We start from the raw sequence: 19,091 nt of genomic DNA on the forward strand, positions 1-19,091 counted from the left end.
AGTGGACTACCACGATTTGTTGGGGTTGCTGCAGAACTTTGAGAAGGATCACCAGCTCCATAAGGAGTCGGTGAATATTGTGGGAGGGTCTTCTTCTGGTTGTCGTCCCTTTAAGAAAGAGAAGAAGAAGAACAAGAAGAAGAAGAATAAGAAGGTGCAGCTGCATGCTGGGACATCTGCACAGGGTCAGACCAAGAAGCGCAAGCCCGACCAAAGTCAGGCGGAGTGCTTCTTTTGCAAGAAGCAGGGGCACTGAAAGAGGAACTATCCTCTATACATTGCTTCCCTAGATCCGAATAGGCCGAAGAAGAAGCAAGGTACTTATATGATAACATTGCAACTTTTCCATCTGTGATACTACTGCCTGGGTATTGGATACCGGAAGCCCTTATCATATTTGCAATTCGATGCAGGGTCTACAGGTCAGTAGGAGATTTGATGAAGGCGAGAGATTCTCGAACATTGGAGATTGAAGCAAAGTTCCAGTTCTAGCATTAGGAATCATGAACCTTATAATCAATTCTCGAAACGTAATACTGAGTGAATGTCACTATTGTCCAAGCTTTTTATTAAATATTATTTCTGTAGGCTTTTTGGCCATGAACGGTTATCAATTTTTAATAAAAGAAAATGTTTGCAATATCATTTTGAATGGTGTTACAATGTTTGTTGGACAACTTAATAATGGAATTTACTTTCTATCACAACCTGTTAATATGGTTCAAACCTTCGGTAAACACCCTAGAATAGATAATGTGTCAGAAGTTTACCTTTGGCACTGTAGGCTAGGTCATATCAATAAGAACAGGATAAACAGGTTGGCTCAAGAAGGAATTCTTGAAGTAGGTGATTGTGAATCACTTCCAACCTGTGAGTCCTATCTTCTTGATAAAATGACCAAATCACCTTTTACTGAAAAAGGTGAGCGAGCCAGTGAACTCTTGGGTTTGATACATTCTGATGTATGTGGACCCATGAGCTCAAGTGCAAGAGGTGGATATTTCTACTTCATAACCTTCACAGACGACCTATCAAGGTATGGGTATGTCTATTTAATGAAGCATAAATCGGAGTCATTTGAAATGTTTAAACTATTCTGAAATGAGGTAGAAAAACAAACTAGAAAGTGTATTAAAACTCTTCGATCTGATCGAGGAGGTGAATACCTTTCTAATGATTTTCTGACATATCTTGGGGAGAATGGGATTCTCTCTCAGTGGACTCCTCCTGAAATACCATAACATAATGGTGTATCTGAAAGGAGAAATCGGACCTTGTTGGACATGGTTCGATCCATGATGGGGTTTGCTGGTCTGCCAATCTCCCTCTGGGGATATGTGCTCGAATCAGCTTGTTACCTTCTAAATAGGGTTTCGAGTAAGTCTGTAACCAAAATGCCATATGAGATATGGATAGGACGTAAGCCAGTACTCTCGCACCTCTGGGTTTGGGGGTGTCTGGCTTATGTTAAACGTTTAATTACGAACAAGCTTGGACCTAGGTCTGACAAGGTAATTTTATAGGGTATCCAAAAGAGACCAAAGGATATTACTTCTACCTAGCTGATGAGCAAAAAGTGTTTGTCAGTGTTAAGGCAATCTTTTTGGAAAAGGAGTTCCTTGGTGAAGGGATTGTTGCCTCTAAGGTCGAACTTGACAAAGTTCGGCAGGTGGAAAAATCGACACAAGTTGCTGAACCTGAACTGGATTTGGTTAGATCAGATCCGGAGCCCATTATTCAACCACCCTTAGGCGATCTGGTAGAGTACCACGTCAACTGGACAGATACTATGGTTTCTTGATCTGGGACGGCGATCCTATCGAACTTGATGAAAACGATGAGGATCCGATCACCTACATGGATGCAATGCAGAGACCCGACTCTGAGAAATGACTGGAGGCCATGAAATCCGAAATGGAGTCCATGAAGGTCAATGATGTGTGGACATTGGTTGACCCACCTGAAGGAGTAAAACCCATAGGGTGTAAGTTGGTCTTCAAGAGGAAGAGAGGTGCAGACGAAAAGGTGGAAACCTATAAAGCCCGTCTGGTTGCCAAGGGATATCGTCAATGTTATGGTATAGACTATAACGAGATATTTTCTCCTATGATAATACTCAAATCTATTTGGATTATGCTTGCGATAACTGCCCATCTGGACTATAAAATCTGGCAGATAGATGTGAAGACAGCTTTCCTTAACGGAGAGCTGGATGAAGAGGTGTATATGATACAACCTAAAGGATTCATATCCACAGATGAGTCTAAGGTGTGCAGGCTACAGAGGTCCATTTATGGACTTAAGCAGGCATCACGGAGTTGGAACATACATTTTGATAAGATGATCAAGATGTATGGCTTCGTTAAGAATGGAGAAGAGCCTTGCATTTATAAGTGGGCTAATGGTCTAGTAGTAGTATTTCTTGTATTGTATGTGGATGACATTCTCTTAATCGGGAATGATGTCCCTACATTATAGGAAATAAAGATTTGGCTGTCGTCATAGTTCTCCATGAAGGATCTGGGAGAAGCTTCCTACATCCTAGGGATGAGGATCTATAGGGATAGATCTAAAAGGTTGCTTGGTTTATCTCAGTCCACGTACATTGATACTATGCTGAAGAGGTTTAGCATGGAGAATTCCAAGAAAGGCTATCTTTCGATAGGCCATGGAATTTCTCTCTCGAAGAGGGATTGTCCGACAATACCTCAAGAGAGAGAGCGTATGGGTAGGATTCCATATGCTTCAGCAGTGGGATCTATCATGTACGTCATGACATGTACATGACCAGATGTGGCATACTCACTAGGGGTAGTGAGTAGATACCAATCTGATCCAGGAGAGAATCACTGGAAGGTTGTTAAAACCATCCTGAAGTATTTAAGAAATACTAAGGATCAGTGGCTTATTTATGGTGAATCAGACTTGAGACTTATAGGGTTTACAGACTCTAATTTCAGTCTGATCATGATGACAGCAAAAATATGTCAGGATTTATTTTTACCCTTAATAGTGGGGCTATCTACTGGAAAAGTTCCAAGCAGTACACAGTGGCTGATTCAGTTTGCGAGGCAGAGTATGTCGCTGCATCAGATGCTGCCAAAGAAGCGGTGTGGCTGAAAAAATTCATCATCGAGCTCGGAGTAGCACCCTCCCTTGTTGGTCCAGTTCTGCTCTATTGTGACAGCTCTGGAGCCATTGCTCAGGCGAAGGAACCAAAGGCACACTAGCAGACGAAGCATATTCTGTGCCACCATCTCATCCGAGAAATTGTGAATCGAGGTGATGTCGATCTTCAGAAGATCGACGAGAAGGAGAATCTGGCTGATCCATTCACTAAAGCCATTGCGGTGAAGGAGTTCGACAACTACAAGTCGAAGATGGGTATTAGATACTGCACCGATTGGCTTTAGGCCAAGTAGGAGATTGTTGGGAATAGTGTCCCAAAGCCAATCGTCAGTCTGTTGACGGTTGTGCTCATTTTTGTATTGTACATGAATTATGAATTAATAAAAATTATTTTGGCTTTTTTCATTATAAAATATTTCAACTTCTAATGAACTCCTATGTTGTGGTGAAGTCCTTAGGACTATTTAGACTCGACAAAGGAGGATTTATCATTGAGTCCTTAAATCTGTTCGCGACCAAATGATACATTGTTACCAAAGACGATAATGTTTATCAAACATAGGTCGTTGGGTGCCATATAGGTTGGTTGTCCTCTTAACCAATGAGTGTGGAGACACTGGTATGGCATACAGGTGAGATGTAAGGGTACATCTGCACTGAACGTGACCGACTCTGGAGCTATTTTTGCTGTCAAGATTTACTCCGATGGAATATGGGTATAAATGTCCCTCCGATCTGAGACCACCACAGTGACTTGCAAACAACTCACTGCTCTTAGGCACTGGACTACCTGAATTTCTAATTCAGTGACGGAAGGCTACTGGGTGTAGTCAAGTACTTGACTTGTCGGTGCGTGTGTCAAGATGGGATTGACCACTCTAGTTTAGGACTATGTACAGTCGTATTTTAATTTAGCAAAACTTTGGCCACGGTAGTCCTTGTGAGGAGTCACAGGACTATTTGAGTTGAGCATGATTCGGATGATCTGATCAGGGTTGACAGTTTAACCCTGAGTCATCCTAAACATAGAGGTCAAAAGGATGAATTATACAGTAACCATATTCACATAGATTTTGAGTGTTGTGATTGTGACCATTCAACCTATCCGATCGTTGGGTACCATTTCTAGATGGTCACTTCGATTAGTATAGGAATTGGTTCATGTGCTACCGGCTTAGGTTCGAACCTGCGGGGTCACACACATTAGAGATTCCTATCTGATCTGATAGCTGATGAAGAGTCTTAATGCTTATGGACTATGAGTCCTACGTGTCTGAGACTCTATGATCGAGAATCATAATTCTCTGATCATGAGTCCCACACATTTTGGGTACCAGGGTCAAGAGTCCCACTGGTTTGGGACTCTTCGATCAGGGTTACATATCGATGAATTCTGATACCCGATTATCCATCGAATTTAGACTCAATATTTATGAGAGATTTAATTAGTGATTTGATCACTAACTAACTCAATTTGATTGAGTAATTATTTTTGAATCAAGTCCAATTGAATTAGATTCAGTTGGGTTTGACCCGATTAGGTTAAGAGTTGACCTAATCGTCGAGATGGTTTGGTCTCTAATTTGATCAGGGGTTGGGCTTAGTCAATTCCTGATTTGATTAGGATTTTATTAAGCCTAATTAAGCTTAATTAAGTTAGATTTAAATTAGTCTAATTGGACCTAACTTATTTGGTTCAATTAGATTGGTTTAAATAATTAAACCACCTTGACCCAATCTCCATGCGCCACCTCACTTCCATTGCACCCATTTGGATTCATGAGAAGGAACTTCTCATGAATTTTTTCCTCACGCCAAGCCCTCTCCACGGCCCACTTTAATGTGCCAAATGGATGGATATGGATGATTGGTTGGCCATTCAAATTCAAAATAAAGTTTGAATTTGAATGGGCAATCAATCTTTGCACCTTATCCCTTTTTTTATACCCTATTTATTACATGAGAAAAGTTTCTCATGAAAATACTCCATGCATAATTTAAGCCACACCTCACACCTTTAGTGGATAAGGGATGAGTTGGTGTCCATTTGAATTCAAAATTTGATTTGAATTCAAATGTACAATTACTCATCTTTATCCTTTCTTTTGGATAAGACGTTTGACGTTGTTATAAAAGGAGGAGAAGAGTGGGGCATGCAAGAAGATGAAATTTTTTGGAGAAAAATTTTGGGACGTGAGAAGTCTTGTACGTGAGAAGAAAGTCCATATCCTTCTAAGAGAAAAAAAAAAGAAAAGAAAGAAAAGTGGGTGCATGGTTTCCGGTGAGTTCCTTAGAGTTTTAGCCTGGGGTTCGGGAAGTGAGAAAGTGAGCTACGAGTGTCGTGAGCCCACAAAATCTCAAGGAGATCTTCAACATCCTCTCAAGCATGTCTGTTGATGATCCAAAACATCCAAAGAATTGACAGATATCGATCGAAGGAGTTCGATCAGCATCCGCCGTTAAAAGGGCTCTACAACGAACTAGCACTCGTGAGGAGTCGATCAGATCGGAGTTTCATGTGGATGATCCATAGAGGCTAGATATGTTGTGTGGCTGCATCGTGATGATCAAACTCTCCCGACGGTGATCAGATTGTGGTGATCTACTACTCGCACAAAGGTATTGTGTTCTGAACATATTACAGTAAAGTGTTTACTATTCGAATTTGAATTTCAAATTTAAATGAATGCATGCTATATATCATATTTAGATCCTAGTGTAGGATAAATTTATGTTAATTAATTAGATTAATTAATATTTTTCCATTATAAAAATATAATTTTAAAAAAGTTTTAAAATTATCATTTTACCCCTGCACTGAATTTTTCCCACAGCATGGTCATGTTAATGGTTGGACCTAACCAGACCTTTTCAGTGGAGGCCAAAGCCTACTGATTAGGGACTCAAGCAAAATTTAAATTATTAGAAATTGTTTAGAGAAATAATTGGTTATGAACTTACTCTTAGATGTACATGGGTTGGCCAACTAAAGTTGGGCTTGTGTGCAGTCTAAGTGGATTCTAGTATCCACAAAGAATTAAGGTAATTTCTCGAATTGAAGGTAGAGGCTACCAATTCGAATAAAATAGTAGAAAAAACTTTTTGATTAAAGTCAAATCTTTAGGTTTAATGAATCAATTACTAATTAAGTTATGATTTTCTTTTATGCAGATATGGCCACTTCCCTGTCGCTTTGATCATTGTTGGACAATGATAAGTTGGTGGGACCCAACTTCTGTAGCTGGTACTGAAAGTTGAAGATAGTCCTGGAGTATGAACGGATCCTATATGTGATAACGGATCCCGCACTTGAGGAGCCAGCTGCCAATGCACGTGGAACAGTCAGAGACACTTATCAGAAGTGCTCAGTGATCAGACCACGGTGTGCTACATCATGCTGGCTGCCATGAGCAACGAATTCAATTGCAGATTTGAGATGGCTCAGCCAAAGGACATGCTTTAAGTTTTGGAGGATGCCTTTGGCACACCCGATGACGTGGAGAGGCACAAGACTAGTTATGCCATCTTCAACGTCAAAATGCAGGATGGTGCCTCTGTCACTGATCATGTATTATACATGATCGAACTGATGGAGTGTTGGAGCAAGCTCGGCTTTCCCTTGCATGAGCAGCTTGGGAAAGATGCAATACTGAACTCACTACCCAAGTCTTATCTCCAATTCCTCACTCATTATAGAATGACAAAGCCTGAAGTAAACTACCATGGGTTACTGGGGTTGCTTCAGAACTTTGAGAAGGATCACCAACTCCACAAGGAGTCGGTGAACTTAGTGGGAGGTTCGTCTGGTTCTCGACCCTTTAAGAAAGGGAAGAAGAATAAGAAGAAGAATGTGAAGAAGGTACAAGTTTAGGCTGGAACATCAGTGCAGGGCCAGACCAAAAAGATCAAGCCCGATAAGAGTCAAACTGAATGCTTCTTTTGCAAGAAGCGGGAGCACTGGAAGAGAAACTGTCCTCAGTACATTGCCTCCTTGGACCCGAACAGGCAGAGAAAGAAGTAAGCTGTTGCTGGGCAAGGTATTTATATGATAACTCCTTGCAATTTCTCTATTTGTGATATAACTGACTGGGTATTGGATACTGGTAGCTCTTATCATATTTGTAATTCGTTGTAGGGGTTGCAGGTCAGTAGGAGATTTGAGCAAGGCAAGAGGTTCCTGAACGTTGGAGATGGAAGACCAGTTTCAGTTCTAGCATTAGGAGTCTTGAAACTTGTATTTGAGTCCCATACCGTTGTTCTTAATAATTATCATTTTTGTCCCAGTTTCTTTTTAAATGTTATTTCTGTAGGCCTTATGGCCAAAAATGATTATGAAATTTCAATAAAGAAACAAGTTTGTAATATCATTATGAATGGTGTTACTATTTTTTATGGACATTTGAACGATGGTGTGTATATGTTATCACAACCTGTTAACGTAGTCTATTCTACAGGCAAGCACCCTAGATTAGATAGTGTATCAGATATCTACTTATGTACTGTAGGTTAGGTCATATAAACAAGTACAGGATAAACAGATTGACTCAAGAGGAAATCTTCGAAGTCAATGATTGTGAATCACTTCCAACCTGTGAGTCCTGTCTTCTTGGTAAAATGACCAAGTCATCTTTTACTGAAAAAGGTGAGAGAGCTACTAAGCTCTTGGGCCTAGTACATATTGATGTATGCGGGCCTATGAGCACAAGTGCTAGAAGGGGATATTTCTACTTCATCACTTTCATGGATAATCTATCCAGATATGGATATGTCTATCTGATGAAACATAAGTCGGATTTATTTGAAATGTTCAAATAATTTCGAAGTGAAGTAGAAAAACAAACTGGAAAGAGTATTAAAACTCTTCGGTCTGATCGAGAAGGAGAATACCTTTCTAGTGAGTTTCTCATATATGTAAGAGAGAATAGAATTCTCTCCCAATGGACTCCTCCAGGAACACCACAGCATAATGGTGTGTCTAAAAGGAGAAATCGAACTCTGTTAGACATGATCCGATTCATGATAGGTTTTGCCAGCTTGCGGATATCCTTCTAGGGATATACACTCGAATTGGCCTGTTATCTGTTAAATAGGGTTCTAAGTAAGTCTGTAATTAAGACTCCATATGAGATATGGATAGGGCGTAAGCCAGTACTTTCACACCTTAGGGTCTGGGGGTGCCCGGCCTATGTCAAATGGTTAGTTACAGATAAACTTACACCTAGGTCTGACAAATGCACATTCATAAGGTATCCCAAAGAGATCAAAGAATATTTTTTTTATCATGCTGATGAATAAAAGGTGTTCGTTAGTCTTAAGGCAACTTTTTTAGAAAAAGAGTTCCTTGGTGAAGGAACCATTGCCTCTAAGGTTGAACTTGATGAAGTTCAACAGGTAGAAAGACTGACACCAATAGCTAAACCTAAGTCAGATTTGATTAGATCAGATTTGGAGCCCAATGTACCTGCACCATTAAGGTGATCTGATAGAATACCATGTCAGTCGGATAGATACTATGATTTTTTGGTCTGGAACGGTGATCTCATCGAACTCGAAGAGAATAATAATGATCCAATCACCTATATGGATGCAATGCAGAGACCTAATTTCGAGAAATGACTTGAAGTCATGAAATCCAAAATAGAGTCCATGAAGGTCAACGATGTATGGACATTGGTTGACCCACCTGAAGGGGTTAAATCCATTGGGTGTAAATGGGTTTTCAAAAGGAAGAGGGGCGTAGATGGAAAGGTGAAAACCTATAAAGCCCGTCGGTTGCCAAGGGGTATCATCAATATTATGGTATTGACTATAACGAGACGTTCTCTCCCATGGCAATGCTCAAATCCATTCGGATAATGCTTGCAATAGTTACTCATCTGGATTGTGAGATTTGACAGATGGATGTAAAGACAGCTTTCCTGAATGGAGAGTTGACCGAAGAGGTGTATATGATACAACCTAAGGGGTTTACATCCACAGATGAGTCTAAGGTGTGCAAGCTTCAGAGATCCATTTATGGATTGAAGCAGGCTTCTCGGAGTTGGAACATGCATTTTGATAAGGTGATCAAAATGTATGGCTTCATTAAGAATAGAGAAGAGCCCTGCATCTATAAATGGGCAAATGATCCAGTTGTGGTATTCCTTATCTTGTACGTGGATGACATTCTCTTAATCGAAAATAACATCCCCGCACTACAAGGAATAAAAGTTTGGTTGTCATTGCAGTTCTCCATAAAGGACTTGGGTGAAGCATCCTACATTCTAGGGATGAAGATCTATAGAGATAGATCTAAAAGGATGCTTGGGTTATCCCAGTCCACGTACATAGACACTATGCTGAAGAAATTCAGTATGGAGAATTCCAAGAAGGGATATCTATCGATAGGCCATGGAATTTCTCTCTCTAAGAAGGATTATCCGACAACTCCTGAAGAGAGAGAGCATATGATTAGAGTCCCATATACTTTGATCGTGGGATCTATTATGTACGTCATGACATGTACAAGGCTAGATGTGACATACTCACTAGGAGTAGTGAGTGGATACCAATCTGATCCTGGAGAAAATCACTGAAAAGTGGTTAAAGCCATCCTTAAGTATTTGAGAAATACTAAGGACCAATGGTTGGTTTATGATGAGTCAGATTTGAAACTTGTAGGATTCACAGACTCCAACTTTCAATCTGACCATGATGACAGTAGAAGCGTGTCGGGTTATATCTTTACTCTAAATGGTGGAGCCATCAGTTGGAAGAGTTCCAAGCAGTATATTGTGGTAGACTCTGTTTGTGAGGCAGAGTGCATCGCAGCATCGGATGCTACAAAAGAAGCTATGTGGTTAAGAAAATTCATCACCGAGCTCGAAGTAGCACCCTCCCTCGATGGTCCGATCCTGCTCTACTGTGACAACACTGGTGCCATTGCTCAGGTGAAGGAACTTAAAGCACACCAGCGGATGAAGCATATTTTGCGCAGCTTCCACCTGGTCTGAGAGATCATGGATCGAGGTGACATCGACCTTCAGAAGATCAACGGAAAGAAGAACCTGGCTGATCCCTTCACTAAAATCCTGGTGATAAAGGAGTTCGACAACCACAAGTCGAAGATCCATATTAGATACTGTGCCGAGTGGCTTTAGGACAAGTGGGAGTTGTTGGAAAATATGTCTCAAAAGCCAATCATCAACTTGTTGACGGTTGAGAAATCTTATATTATAATTGATTTATTAAAAAATAAAATATATTTTTAATATTTTCATCATAAGTTTTCATCTTCTAATGAACTCCGTTGTTGTGATGAAGTCCTTAGGACTATTTAGGTTCGATAAAAAGAAGATTTATCGATTAGTCCTTAAAATTATTCACGACCAAATGATAGACTGTTAATAAGGATGACAGCTTCTATCGAGCATAGGTTGCTGTAGGCCATATGGATTGGTTGTCCTCTTAACCAAAGAGTGTGGAGACACTGGTATGGCATACAGGTGAGATGTAAGGGTACATCATCATTGAACGTGACCAACTCCAGAGCATTTTGCTGTTGAGAATGTCTCTGATGGGATATAGGTATAAGTGTCCCTTAGACCTGCGATCATCTCAGTGACTTGCAAGCAACTCACTGTGCTTTGGTATTGGACTATCTGAATTTCTAATTCAATAATGGAAGACTTCTGGGCACAGACAAGTACTTGCAAAGTCGGAGTGTGATCAAGGTGGGATTGACCACTCCAAGAGTTGGAGAAGAATGAGTCACTGTATTTCAATTTAGCAAAATCTTTGCCAGGGTAATCCATCAAATAGATTTGATATTTTGAAATACAATGTGGACAACCTGATCAGAGTTAACAGTTGAATTCTGAGACGTCCTATGAGCATTTTGGTCAAGGGGATGAATTATATAGAAACTATATCCGCATGGGTTCTAAGGATGTTGTTCTACACATTCGACCTATCCGACCATCGGGTACCATTGCTAGATGGTCACTTCGATTGGTATAAAAATTTATTTCTATGCTACCAACTTAGGTTTGGACCTATGAGGTCACACATATTAGAGTTCATGATCCGATCGGATGGTTGATCAACGATTAAGAATCGTTCTAGGGTTAAACGATCAATACGATTGACATTTAACCTAGTGCAAGTGTTGCAGGAGAATCGATTAGCAATTCGATTACTAACTGACTTAATTTGATTAATCCAATAGGCTAAAATGAAGTTTAATTGAATATAATTTAATTAGATTTGGTTTGGGCTTGATTGGATCAAGTTCAATTGGTTTATTGGATAAGCCAAGTGCAAAGAAAAACTAGTCTAGTTCAATTAGGACTTGGGTCAACCTAATTTCTAATTTGATTAAAAAATTAAATCAGATTTAAATCTAATTTAATCTAATTAAATTATATTTTTAATTAGATTAAGACTTATTTTAAGTGGGTTGATTTGGTTTTGGTTTGATTTGGTTTGAGAAACCAAATTTGAACAAGTCATAGATTGAATCCTAGTAAGACTAGGATTCCACCTTGCACCACCTTAGCCCCCCACGCCCACTCTCTCTTATTTTGTGTGACAAAACCTTCTCTCCCAGGCCTTCATGCACACCCAAAGCTTTCCACTCTTTTCCTCTTACATGGAATGTGGTTGTGGACCAAGTCAAAGTAGGAATTAGTTTGGATTTCAAATTCTATGAGATAGAATTTTAGGAAACCATAACTCTTTCCTTATGGCACTGATTTTATCCAGATTTTTTTTAGAACTTTTATGGCTTTTATGGCACATATTGTGCTTCCTTTGCTAGTGGTCCATGGTAGAAAAAGAAAAAGGGGGCACCCAAGAGTTGGGCACCACTTGTCTTGCCCTATTAGGATTTTTCTTAACTAGGTATTTGACCTAGACAAGGACTCTTCATATCTCATTATTTAAGATAAATTTCTTCTTAAAATTTTTATAAATTGTAGAGAATTAAGAGGCATTTAGGGTGTATGAAAATTAGAGAGAAAGAGTATTGGGTATGGAGATATAATAGACACAAAACTAGGTGCCTAGGTGAGAGCAAAGAGAAGAAGAAGAGGGTCTTCTTCTAGGGTTGCTGAGTTCACCTCTTCTCTTTCTCCATCTATGAGTTTTCTGAGAGTGTCTCACATCTAAAACTTCTTCTCCTAGTTCTCATCTTTGGAAGAGTCCAAATCAAGAAGAAAGAGGCATCTGATCGATCATTGAAGAAGGATCAGCACAGTACTAGCATACTGTACTGATTTTCTGGACCAGGATTTTTGATCATGATTTGTGGGCTCGTGTGGATGACTCCTAGAGGTCGGATACATATGCAGCTTGCAACATCATCCTCAAGCCCAGATCAGCAAAGTTAGAATGTGTCACGCCCCCGACCCGAGATTGCGAATCGAGGGTCGCGGCAACCGCCGCATACTCATGAAGAACTCTCTCCATAAGCATGCAAGGCATCTCATCACGATATCAATGCATCGCAGCGGAATAAATTCAAATAATTATTATTCAACTGTAATTCAAGTAATTAAATCAAATGTCTTACATCCAATAAAATTTTTCCACTAACAATAAAACTATAGATCTAAATTCAATGAAGTTGACAATGCTAAATCTCGCCTCTAAAAGCTCTGTCCCAATATTTCTTCCCATGCTCGAAATTAATTATCTGAATCTGAAAAATAGAAAGAAAAGTAATGAGCTAGACAGCCCAGTAAGTAACAAGTATCTCTACCAGATATTTCACACATATTATATAATTTTCAAGAATAATGCTGCAATTAAAACATAAAAATATATTTCATGCTGATTTAATGCAGATCCAATATTTCCAAATATTCACATATAATATATTCATAAATCCGATTCGATTCAAAAACACTCGTAACTCAACAGCCTTGACTATGACCAACGTTTAACCCCCATTGGCGGGGTCCACAGAATACCAGCGCACAACCCCCACTGGCAGGGTCCAGAAATACCAGCGCACAACCCCCACTGGCAGGGTCCACAAATACCAGCGCACAACCCCCACTGGCAGGGTCCACAAAGTACCAACGTATAATCCCCATTGGCGGGGCCCACTGAAACATAGTTAGGCTGAGAGCATAAATCCGATCTATATCAAAACACTTAGTACCACAATATATATCATAATCTTTCACTAAACATGTGCATAAATCGATATACCATAATATTTCAAAAGCACTTTTCTTTCAAAACATAATTCCATAAATCATGCATAATTTCAGAGAATAATTATTTATTTTCAGAATAAATATGGAATATCTCGAGAAGATGATTCATTACTTACCTTTCACGGAGCACTGAATGAACAGATTGACTAACTTCTAGGAGATTCTTCCGTGCCTATTACCCAAAATTATATTTTTATATTAATTTTAATTCAAAATTAAATCTAACAAATCCCAAAATCAACATCTCGCTTAAAATCAGACTCGTCTCTAAACTTGATCAGAATCATCAGATGAAGCCTTCCCCCACGCTAATCCTAGAGGAAATAACTTTAGAGAGAGAAATCCATCAGGAGAGAGAAACAAGCTAAAGAGAGAAAATTCTAGAGAGAGAAAGTAGAGAGAGAAAGTCCAATTCCAGAGAGAGAAAATCAGGGTTCAAACTGAAGAAGAGAGAGAGAGAGAGAAACTCTCTCTCTCATCAATTTCAATTTTTATTTATTTATTTATTTATTTATTTACTTACTTATATATATATATATAAATATATATATATATTTATTTATTTTTATTATTATTATTATTATTTTCTTTTCTTTTCTTTTTCTTCTTTTCTTTTTCTTCTTTTTTTTCTTCTTTTTTTTCTTTCCTTTTCTTTTTCTTTTTTTCTTTTTTCTTCTTTTTCTTCTTTTTCTTTTCTTTTCTTTTTTTTTTTTTTTTTTGGCTGGGCTGGGCTTGGTTGGCTGATTTTGGGCTATAACATTCTTCACCCCTAAAAAAAATTTCATCCTCGAAATTTTTCATACCTGTCATCATTGTATTGGAAGCCTGTGGATTCTGTTGAGTAAGCGCATAAACTCTTCCCTGGGTTTTTGAAATCTGTCCGCCACCCTTATGTTGTCCCTCATGAGTTCTTTGGCCAACTTGATTTTCAGTATTTAGCGGGCAGCTAGCAATTTTATGATCCTTCTGTCCGTATTTGAAACAAGCACCGGTATTCCAATAGCAATCCTTATCTGCATGATTTTTGCCACATCTGGAGCACAGCTCACCATCAATCTGTTGAGTCTTATTGTCTACTGCTCTTTTAGCTGATCTTTTGATGTTTTTATTATTCTGCCCTTGTGTATCATTTGATTGTGCTCTCTTTCTTTGCCTTCTTTCCCTTTCCATGCGTTCTTCATTGACTTCCCTTTCAATTATCAGTGCTTTGTTTACCACATCTGCATAAGTTGTCAATTCATAAGGAACCACTTGTTTTCGAATCTCAGTTTTCAGTCCCATCTCAAACTTGTGAACACGTTCTTGCTCACCATCCACTAATCTCGGAGCAAATTTTGCTAACTCTGTAAATTTTGCTTCATATTCAATCACACTCATATCCTTTTGCTTCAAATAAATAAACTCTTGCTCTTTCTGGATCCTTATACTCTGAGAAAAATACTGATCATAGAATGCAACCCGAAATCTTTCCCAAGTAAGTATTTCGCCGTCTTGTTCATGCTTGCGCTGTAGTCGCTGACACCAGTTGTATGCTTCTCCTTGTAGTAAATAAGCTGCATATCGAATCTTTTCTTCATCAAGACACTCTTGGACAGCGAAAGCCTTCTCCATCTCCATTATCCAGTTGTCAGCCTCCAAAGGTTCAGTAGTCCCCTTGAAAGCTGGAGGAGCAAGCTTTTTAAATTCTGAAATGTTGTTCCGTTGTACTGGTTGCTCTCCATGTTGTGGTGGTGGATGCTGATGTTGTTGTGTATCTCGTTGTATCTGCTGTTGTTCAAACATTTGCTGCTGTATTTGTTGTTGCGCTTGTACCATCATGATTAGGGTCTGCATTAACTGAGCCATATCTGGTTCTTGACGTGCTCTCGAAGCACTCCCATTAGGATCTACGACTCCCTCCTCCTGAGGGGTGCCACTGGTCAGATGGGGAGTGCTACCATCCCGTGGTTGTGATGTCTCTCTTGAAATTTCTTGAGTAGTTCTTTTCATTCTACGGGGAGGCATGGTAACCTTGTGGTAGTAAAACCTTATTAGATTCATTGATCTATTTGTTAGGATGGGTTTATTATGATGCTCATACTCTAACATCCCAAAATTCCTAATGTCTACCCACCTACACTCATATATGTTAAATTCTATGTGTCATAATTTATCCACTTATGCTCTGATACCATATTAATTGTCACGCCCCCGACCCGAGATTGCGAATCGAGGGTCGCGGCAACCGCCGCATACTCATGAAGAACTCTCTCCATAAGCATGCAAGGCATCTCATCACGATATCAATGCATCGCAGCGGAATAAATTCAAATAATTATTATTCAACTGTAATTCAAGTAATTAAATCAAATGTCTTACATCCAATAAAATATTTTCACTAACAATAAAACTATAGATCTAAATTCAATGAAGTTGACAATGCTAAATTTCGCCTCTAAAAGCTCTGTCCCAATATTTCTTCCCACGCTCGAAATTAATTATCTGAATCTGAAAAATAGAAAGAAAAGTAATGAGCTAGACAGCCCAGTAAGTAACAAGTATCTCTACCAGATATTTCACACATATTATATAATTTTTAAGAATAATACGGCAATTAAAACATAAAAATATATTTCATGCTGATTTAATGCAGATCCAATATTTCCAAATATTCACATATAATATATTCATAAATCCGATTCGATTCAAAAACACTCGTAACTCAACAGCCTTGACTATGACCAATGTTTAACCCCCATTGGCGGGGTCCACAGAATACCAGCGCACAACCCCCACTGGCAGGGTCCAGAAATACCAGCGCACAACCCCCACTGGCAGGGTCCACAAATACCAGCGCACAACCCCCACTGGCAGGGTCCACAAAGTACCAACGTATAATCCCCATTGGCGGGGCCCACTGAAACATAGTTAGGCTGAGAGCATAAATCGATCTATATCAAAACACTTAGTACCACAATATATATCATAATCTTTCACTAAACATGTGCATAAATCGATATACCATAACATTTCAAAAGCACTTTTCTTTCAAAACATAATTCCATAAATCATGCATAATTTCAAAGAATAATTATTTATTTTCAGAATAAATATGGAATATCTCGAGAAGATGATTCATTTCTTACCTTTCACGGAGCACTGAATGAACAGATCGACTAACTTCTAGGAGATTCTTCCATGCCTATTACCCAAAATTATATTTTTACATTAATTTTAATTCAAAATTAAATCTAACAAATCCCAAAATCAACATCTCGCTTAAAATCAGACTCGTCTCTAAACTTGATCAGAATCATCAGATGAAGCCTTCCCCCACGCTAATCCTAGAGGAAATAACTTTAGAGAGAGAAATCCGTCAGGAGAGAGAAACAAGCTAGAGAGAGAAAATTCTAGAGAGAGAAAGTCCAATTCCAGAGAGAGAAAATCAGGGTTCAAACTGAAAGAAGAGAGAGAAGAGAGAGAAACTCTCTCTCTCATCAATTTCAATTTTTATTTATTTATTTATTTATTTACTTACTTATATATATATATAAATATATATATATATATTTATTTATTTTTATTATTATTATTATTATTTTCTTTTCTTTTCTTTTTCTTCTTTTCTTTCTTCTTTTTTTTTTCTTTCCTTTTCTTTTTCTCTTTTTCTTTTTTCTTCTTTTTCTTCTTTTTCTTTTCTTTTCTTTTTTTTTTTTTTTTTTTGGCTGGGCTGGGCTTGGTTGGCTGATTTTGGGTATAACAGAATGTCTAACTTGTAAGGTAATAGATCTGATCTATTATATGTTACATACATTAGATGTAGTATAGAAATATGTTGATATGATCAACATGTAGTTCTTGCTCTTTATATTTTAATTTTGATTTAATGTCATGTTATAATTATGTAATAAAATCTTAGATCTAGAGATTCTCTAGTTTTATCAGATAAATTTTGATTTATTTTAGTCTTCTGCTGCCTGATCTTGAAAAAGTTTCAAGATCTAACCCTGAAACCCTAGATCTGGTTTCTTCATACTATTCTTTCAGTTTGCCTTAATTGATCCATTGTTTACTTCATAATTTCTACCAATCTTAGAGTTGTTTATCTTTAAGAGACTGATTCATTGTTTACTTCACAGCCTCGGTAGCATTCTAGTTGTTTACCGTCGTGCTATAGTATCATGCTACAGTGTGCAATAGTACTACACAGTATTTTTTCTATAGTACTGCACAGTACATATACTACAGTAATTAGTTACAGTACTATAAATAGTAATGAATAGTAATATAAACAAACTTAAAGCATAATTAAAAATAATAATATGAAAAAAAAATGGGCTTTATTTTCTAAAGCACACTTACATGAAGTCTGATGAAATTGAAATACACACCGTACAAGCTTTATATACACTAATCAAGCTTAAACAAACTTAAATACAAACCACAAATGCTAATATATACTAATACATGAGTAAACATACTGTTATAGCCCAAAATCAGCCCAACCAAGCCCAGCCCAGCCAAAAAAAAAAAAAAAAAAAAGAAAAAAAATAGAGCAACCGGGAAGAAGACTCCCGATAGGAGTCTTCTTCTCCGACGAAACCCATGGAAATTAGGACTCCTAGGACCCCTTGGAGTCCTAGGGTGCTCTATAAGAAGACCCCTTCCCCTTGAGACCGATCATCGGCCTCTTCTCCCTCTCCTTCCCTCTGATTTTCCCGAAATAAAGCTGCGGTCACCGTTTTGATTTCTCGCCGTGATCGCCGCCGACGAGGTCTCTGGAGGCTGAGATGAGTCTCCTTCTTCTTTCTCTCTTTCTTCTCCTTCCTCCCCGTGCATTTGTGCGCGGCTGCCGGCGACGAAAGTCGCCGATTTCTGGTCGGAGAAAAAGACTCTGTTTTTGATCTATTTTCCTTGAATTTTTCGGCACCGGCGATCGGAATTGATCGCCGGCCCCGCCCCTCCGTGACCGGGGGAGTGATTCCCGTCGGCCGCCGGCCTCCGTCGCGATGGTCGTGGCCCGAACGGCCGGTCAAGGCCAGAGGACGCCGGTCCTCTGTTCTGGCATGGGAAGAACCAAGAAAAGAAGAAAAGAAGAAAAAAAGAAGAAAAAGAAAAAGAAGAAAAAGAAAAGAGAAAGAAGGAAAAAGAGAAAAAAAAAAGAAAAGGAAAAAAAAAAAGAAGAAAAAGAAGAAAAAGAAAAGAAGAAAAAGAAAAGAAAAGAAAAGAAAAGAAAAAAATAATAATAATAAATATATATATATATATATATTTATATATATATATATATGTATGAACAAATAAATAAAAAAATAAATAAAAAAACTGAAATTGATGAGAGAGAGAGTTTCTCTCTCTTCTCTCTTCTCTCAATCTGAACCCTGACTTTCTCTCTCTGGAATTGGATTTTCTCTCTCTACTTTCTCTCTCTAGAATTTTCTCTCTCTAGCTTGTTTCTCTCTCTTGATGGATTTTTCTCTCTCTAAAGTTATCCTTCTAAGATTAGCGTAGGGGAAGGCTTCATCTGATGATTCTGATCAAGTTTAGAGACGAGTCTGATTTTAAGCGAGATTTTAATTTTGGGATTTGTTAGATTTAATTTTGAATTAAATTAATATGGTATCAGAGCATAAGTGGATAATTATGACACATAGAATTTGACATAGTATGAGTGTAGGTGGGTAAACATTAGGAATATTGGGACGTTAAAGTATGAGCATCATAATAATAAAAACATCAAAAGATCAGCCAAGGGAACAGTAGACAATAAGACTCAACAGA

Source organism: Elaeis guineensis, chromosome 8, assembly GCF_000442705.2.
Source record: "Elaeis guineensis isolate ETL-2024a chromosome 8, EG11, whole genome shotgun sequence".
Lineage (NCBI taxonomy): Eukaryota > Viridiplantae > Streptophyta > Magnoliopsida > Arecales > Arecaceae > Elaeis > Elaeis guineensis.